The 6665-nt window shown below is 42.0% G+C and overlaps 1 pseudogene across 1 annotated transcript; it reads right to left on the reverse strand.

Moving 5' to 3' along the window:
- Window positions 1–757: 757 nt before the first annotated feature.
- Window positions 758–2682, reverse strand: LOC128579726 (heat shock cognate 71 kDa protein-like; annotated as a pseudogene). Its single transcript, XR_008378258.1, has one exon. The product of XR_008378258.1 is annotated as a heat shock cognate 71 kDa protein-like (transcript).
- Window positions 2683–6665: the final 3983 nt, after the last annotated feature.

Raw genomic sequence — 6665 nt, forward strand, 5'->3', positions numbered from 1 at the left:
ACTCTCCTGTGGACAATCTTAATCCAGTTTAACGCCCACCCTCTTAGTTTGTCTTTTTTTTTTTTCCTGTTTTCTCCTCTGCCAAAAATGGGGGAAAATATATGGTGGCAGAAGTACTGCTGAGGTCCTTCATAGACTTACTTTAAATCTCCCTGTGATAGTTAATTTCATGGATCAATGTGGCCAGGCCATGTGCCCAGTTGTTTTGTCAAGCAACCAGTCTAGGTGTTGCTGTGACAGTTAACCTTTATCAACTACTTTGCTATATCAAGTCCCCTGTTGAGCATTTAAAATGCCTTATTTCATTTCGACAATGTAAGGTAGGTACCACTATTATCTCCAATGGATACATGAGGAAACTGAGGCTCAGAGAGGATGTACCTAGTTACAGGTACCAAAATTAGTAAATGGCAGAGGAGGACTCAAAACGAGGCCATCCAAACCCCTGTGCTCACTGCATTCCCAAGGTATTACACAACCTCCCTATTACTATACAGTCCATTTATTCTGACCATTTTTTTTTATGGTGCCAATTTTAAATACAGCTTTATTTAAGACATTGCATTTCCCACTTACAATACAATGCTTTTAATGTGCAATGTTACTTCCTTCCCCCATGTTCATGTTCCATATTCAAGTATTAAGAATGCCCAATAATACTTGAAGCAACTTTAAATCTGCCACATAATTTGCTACAAATTTGGATCCTTCAATATTTTATTGTGTGGAACAATGCTACATCTACACTTGGGCTGGCTTAATCAACCTCTTCAATAGTGGGGCCAGAGGAAGCACCACCAGAAGAAGGAGGGCCACCACCAAGGAAGTCCCCAGGCATTCCTCCAGGCATTCCTCCTGCACTCTGGTACAACTTGGTAATGATGGGGTTGCAGAATTTCTCCAGCTCCTTCTGCTGATGTTCAAATTCTTCCTTCTCTGCAGTCTGGTTCTTATCAAGCCAGTTGATAATTTCATTACACTTGTCAAGAATCTTCTGTTTGTCCCTATCATTGATGTTGCCTTGAAGTTTCTCATCTTCAACAGTTGCTTTCATGTTGAATGCATAGGACTCAAGTGAGTTCTTTGATGAAAACATGTCCCTCTGTTTCTCATTTTCAGCCTTGTACTTCTCAGCTTCCTGGACCATACGTTCAATGTCTTCCTTGCTCAAACATCCCTTGTCATTAGTGATGATAATCTCTTTTCCTGTACTCTTATCCACAGCAGAGACATTAAGAATGCCATTGGAATCAATATCAAAAGTGACTTCAATCTGAGGAACACCACAGGAGCAGGAGGTATGCCTGTAAGTTCAAACTTGCCAACCAAGTTGTTATCCTTGGTCATGGCACGCTCACCTTCATAAACCTGGATAAGCACACCTGGCTGGTTGTCAGAGTAGGTAGTGAAGGTCTGTGTCTGCTTGGTAGGAATAGTAGTATTGCACTTAATGAGCACAGTTATAACTCCACCAGCAGACTCAATATCCAGAGAAAGAGGAATGACATCCAATAGTAGCAAATCTTGAACATTCTCAGATTTGTCACCAGATAGGATGGCCGCCTGGACAGCTGAACCATAAGCAACAGCCTCATCAGGGTTGATGCTCTTATTTAGTTCTTTTCCATTGAAGAAGTCTTGGAGAAGGTTTTGAATCTTGGGAATGTGGGCAGAACCACCAACCAGGACAATGTCATGAATCTGTGACTTGTCTAGTTTGGCATCTCGAAGGGCTTTTTCTGCCACGGAACAGATCAGCATTCAATTCTTCAAATTGGGCATGGGTAATGGAGGTATAGAAGTCGATTCCTTCATAAAGGGAATCAATCTCAATACTGGCCTGGGTACTGGATGATAGAGTATGCTTAGCACATTCGCATGCAGTACAGAGGTGAAAGACAGCTCTTTTATTCTCACTGATGTCCTTCTTATGTTTGTGCTTAAACTCAAACTCAGCAATAAAATGTTTGACCATTCGGTTGTCAAAGTCTTTGCCACCCAAGTGAGTATCTCCAGCTGTGGATTTGACCTCAAAGATTCCATCCTCAATAGTGAGGATTGACACATCAAAAGTGCCACCTCCAAGATCAAAGATCAGCACATTTCTTTCAGCTCCAACTTTTTTGTCTAAGCTATAAGCAATAGCAGCAGCAGTTGGCTCCTTTACAATCCTAAGAACACTGAGACCAGCAATAGTTCCAGCATCTTTGGTAGCCTGATGCTGAGAGTCATTGAAGTAAATTGGTACTGTGACCACAGCATTGTTAACAGTCTTTCCAAGATAGGCTTCTGCAATTTCCTTCGTATTTGTCAGAACCATGGATGACATCTCCTCTAGATAGAAACTTTTTGTCTCTCCTTTGTATTCTACTTGGACCTTGGGCCTGCCTGCATCATTTGCCACCACGAAAGGCCATTGTTTCATATCAGACTGGACCACAGCATCATCAAACCCACGTCCAATCAGATGCTTGGCATCAAAAACTGTGTTCGTGGGGTTCATTGCAACTTGACTTTTTGCAGCATCACCAATCAATCGTTGGTGTCAGTAAAGGCAACATAACTTGGAATGGTTCAGTTTCCATGATCATTAGCAATTATCTCTATTTTTCCATGCTGGAAGACACCCACACAAGAGTAGGTGGTGCCAAGATCAATACCAACCACAGGTCCCTTAAACATGGTTGCTTACTCGTGAAGCTGGCATGGATCACATAGGACACGCAGAAGCCCCAGGAGCTGCCACTGCATTCAATGAGCTATTCTGACCATTTTAAGAGCCTTCTCCTACCCACTATTCAGTGACCCAAATGAATAATGTTCAATATAAATATATTTTGCAAGTTTTTTTGAGTTTTTTTTTATTTTTTCAAGTTAATATGAAAAAATACAATTTTTAGGTTACATTGTTCTCACTTCCAGGGTTAAGTTCCATTTGTAGAAGAGCCCCTCACCCCAATATATACTTTTTGACTCTGTTTTCCAGGCTAGAGTGACATGGCATCATCATAGCTCACAGCAACCTCAAACTCTTGGGTTCAAGTGATCGTCCTGCCTTAGCCTTCCATGTAGCATGGACTCACCACCACACCCAGCTAATTTTTCTATTTTTAGAAGAGACAGGGTCTTGCTCTGCTCAGGATGGTCTCAAACTCCTTAGATCAAGGGATACTCCTGCCTTAGCATGAATAATGTTCAATTTAAAACTGATGATCAAAAATCAGAAAACAGGAGAGGTACAAGGACCAAGGGAACAGCTAGAAGAAAGAACCAGTCACTTCTACCAAATACCACTTATTTGACCTGAGGTTTAAACCAAGTCTTGCTCTTTAAAACTGAGGAGCCAAACACTTGAATTATGTTCACCAGTTACTACTAATATATTAGCTCTTAAATGAACACTTATTACCAATATAATCTGAAATATACCAGATGTGGCAGTACCATTGCATCTGATGCAAAGAAAAGTGTCAAGATGATAAAAGGAAAGCATAAGCTGTTCCATCAAGTAGAAGAGAGTATAATAATGTCTTTCATCTTGAAGATAAATGTAATTGCCAGTTGGGTACTTAATGTCTTCAGGTTGATAGATATGTGACACTCAGAAGTAAAAGTGAATTAAGCTACATATTTCACTGATGGTTTTCATATGGGCCTTGGGCTGCCAGGTCTATGAGAGGTAGCAAAGATCCAAGGCAAAGGAAAACCTCAGGATTTACCCCCACTGAATACATACGGAATGACCTGAGGTAAATAAATTTCAGTAGGAAAGGAACAAAGGAACATAAAGGGAATATATTCATCAGGGTTCTCCAGAGAAAGAACAAGTGGGAGCCACAGATAGATCTACATGAGGAGATTTATTGTGGGAATTGGCTCACACTATTATGGAGACCAGGAAGTCCCATGGTCTGTTGCCTATAAGCTAGAGACCCAAGAAAGCCAGTGGTATCATTCAGTCTGTGCCCAAATGCCTGATGTCTAGGGAAAGGTCTAAAGGCCCAAGAACCGGGAGTCCTGACGTGCAAAGACAGGAGAAAATAGAGTCCCAATTTAAGCAGTGAATGTGAATTCACCCTTCTTAAACCACCCTTACAAATTGATGAAGGGGTGCAAGGCAAGAACTAGAGTAAGGGCCCCCAAACTGCAAAAGAGCAGCCTTAGCTAAAATAATGATAATAATCAGCCACTGTCCCTTCTCCCTTGATTAGAATCACTGTTCCTATGTTTGCTTCTTTACCCTGAAGTCATGCATGGGGGTTATAAAGATTCTTAACTTTCCTCCATGTAGAACATCACTTGTTCTGAACTTAGGGGTAGATTTTGAGATATCTTCCAGGTCCTGCATTCCAGTGACAGACCCATCCAGACCAAGGAACTGACTCAACTGGTCTTGGACCTCCCACCCATGGTCCTGCATTCTGGTGGATCAACTAACCCACCTAGACAGCAGCCCATTCCAAAGGACTGGTGGTTCTGTCCCCAAACCAGCCAATTAGCAGACCCTAACTGCCTAATTTTCTGCTCACCAAACTATCTCTAGCAACCCTGTCTCTCCAATTCTCCATGGAGCAGATTTGAGAAATTCCTCCTGTCTCCCCCCTTAGCACTATGCAGAATAAACTCTTTCTCTGCTGTAAACCCTGCTGTCTCTGGGTATTGATGTCCTTTTGGGCAGCAATGGTTGGGCAGTAATATTTTCTCTCACTTTTCACCTATTAGGGCCCTCAAAGGATTAAATGAAACCTACCCATGTTGGTGAGGGAAATTTTCTTTACTCAGTCTACTGGTTCAAATGCTAACCTTTCCTAGAAACACCTGAACAAACACATCCAGGAACAATGGTTTACCTGGCATCACTTAGCCCAGTCCAGCTGACACTTAAAATTAAACATCAGTGGATGTGTTTGCCCCTCTGTATCCTCAGGTTTGGAGAGCTGTGTTCCCATGGTCACTGATGCCCTGAATACTCAGTGCTGATAGTGTAGCATGGCTCCTCAACATGTGTCTTCACATGATCCTGTTCCAAAAGGACTCCACGGTTCTGCTCAGTCTTAGAGTCTCCCAGCAAGCCTGCAGGGGTGGGCAGGAGCACATCAAGTTATGACGGGAGCTTCCACCAAGACCAGGCACCAGCAGCCTGTACACAAAGCCCCATGAACCGCAGTGACAGGCTCATTTAGAAACAAATTAGGGGTTAAGTAAAAAGTGCAGGATGGAGGCAAAACTGGGTTTCCCTTTCCCCTTCTGTCGGTTAGCATTAGAAAGTGCCCATGAGCAGCGTGTGTCAAGAATATGAACGGGAGATGTCATTTTCGCTGCCTCTAATTGAAGCCAGGATAAATGGAGTGGAAAGGCAGCGTCTAATCCAATCAAAACATGAAAAAGGTATTTTGACATGTAAATTACAAACTTCCTGTGTATTTTGTCTCCCCAATTACACCCTCCCCTGTCATGTTTTTTTAAATTATATCTTAATCTCCCAGTCTCCTAATAATTATGTCATCATTCTTGGGCCCTGAACACTGTGTAATGGTATTTTATGGGATATGCCATTCATTATTAACTAAACTCACTCCCTGTCCCCAGCGATACCATATCTCACGGTGTTCAAATATGCCTAGTGTCAGCTCTGGCTTTGTAAACGCGACAGTGGTTTCACTCTTCGCTGCATGGTTACATAGGCATGAGTTCGTGAAGCACTTTTGGACAGTTAATTTGACTCATCGGTATTTTTATGTAGTATAACTGACACCTTTGTTATTCTTAACAGAATGGGAGATTCATTTAAATATAAATCTCTTATCACTGGGACTCACTGAAATAGTGTGACACTCAAAGATTTCAACTGCTGTTCTTAAAGAAATAGCCAATATTGAGATCACACAATTGAAATCACAAAAGAATCCCAACAGTAAAGAAAAATAGCAATTCAATATATATAAAGAGAGTGGTTACACTGCAGTGACGAGAGGTGCTAGCAATGCATAGCTTAACAACTGGGATATTTTCTGAGAAATGCATCATTAGGTGATTTCACATTTGTGGGAACATGGCCGCGTGCACTTACATAACTAGGCTGAATGGTACAGCCCACCATACACCTAGTCTGTATGGTGTGGCCCATGGCTCCTGCGCTACAAACCATACAGGGTACTACTATGCTGAATACTACAGGCAATTGTAACACAGTGGTGAATGTTTACATATCTAAACATACAGGCCAGGCATGGTGTCTCACACCTGTAATCCTAGTACTCTGGGAGGCTGAGGTTTGTGGGTTTCTTGATGTCAGGAGTTAGAGACCAGCCTGAACAAGAGCAAGACCTCGTCTCTACTAAAATAGAAAAACTAGCCGAGCATTGTGTCAGGCACCTGTAGTCCCAGCTACCCAGGAGACTGAGGCAAAAGGATCACTTGAGCCCAAGAGTTTGAGGTTACTGTGAGCTATGATGAGGCCATGGCACTCTACCCAGGGGGACAGAGTGAGACTGTCTCAAAACAATAAATAAACATACCTAAACATAGACAAGGTATAGTAACAGTACACTGTTAAATTTGATGGGAATACCATTATATATGTGACTGTCACAGGCAGAAAAACCTTTCTTGTGGCATGTGACTTTCATACTACAAGTAGTCTCTAAATGAAAGAGAACTTTAAA

Source organism: Nycticebus coucang, chromosome 2 (genome assembly GCF_027406575.1).
Source record: "Nycticebus coucang isolate mNycCou1 chromosome 2, mNycCou1.pri, whole genome shotgun sequence".
NCBI lineage: Eukaryota > Metazoa > Chordata > Mammalia > Primates > Lorisidae > Nycticebus > Nycticebus coucang.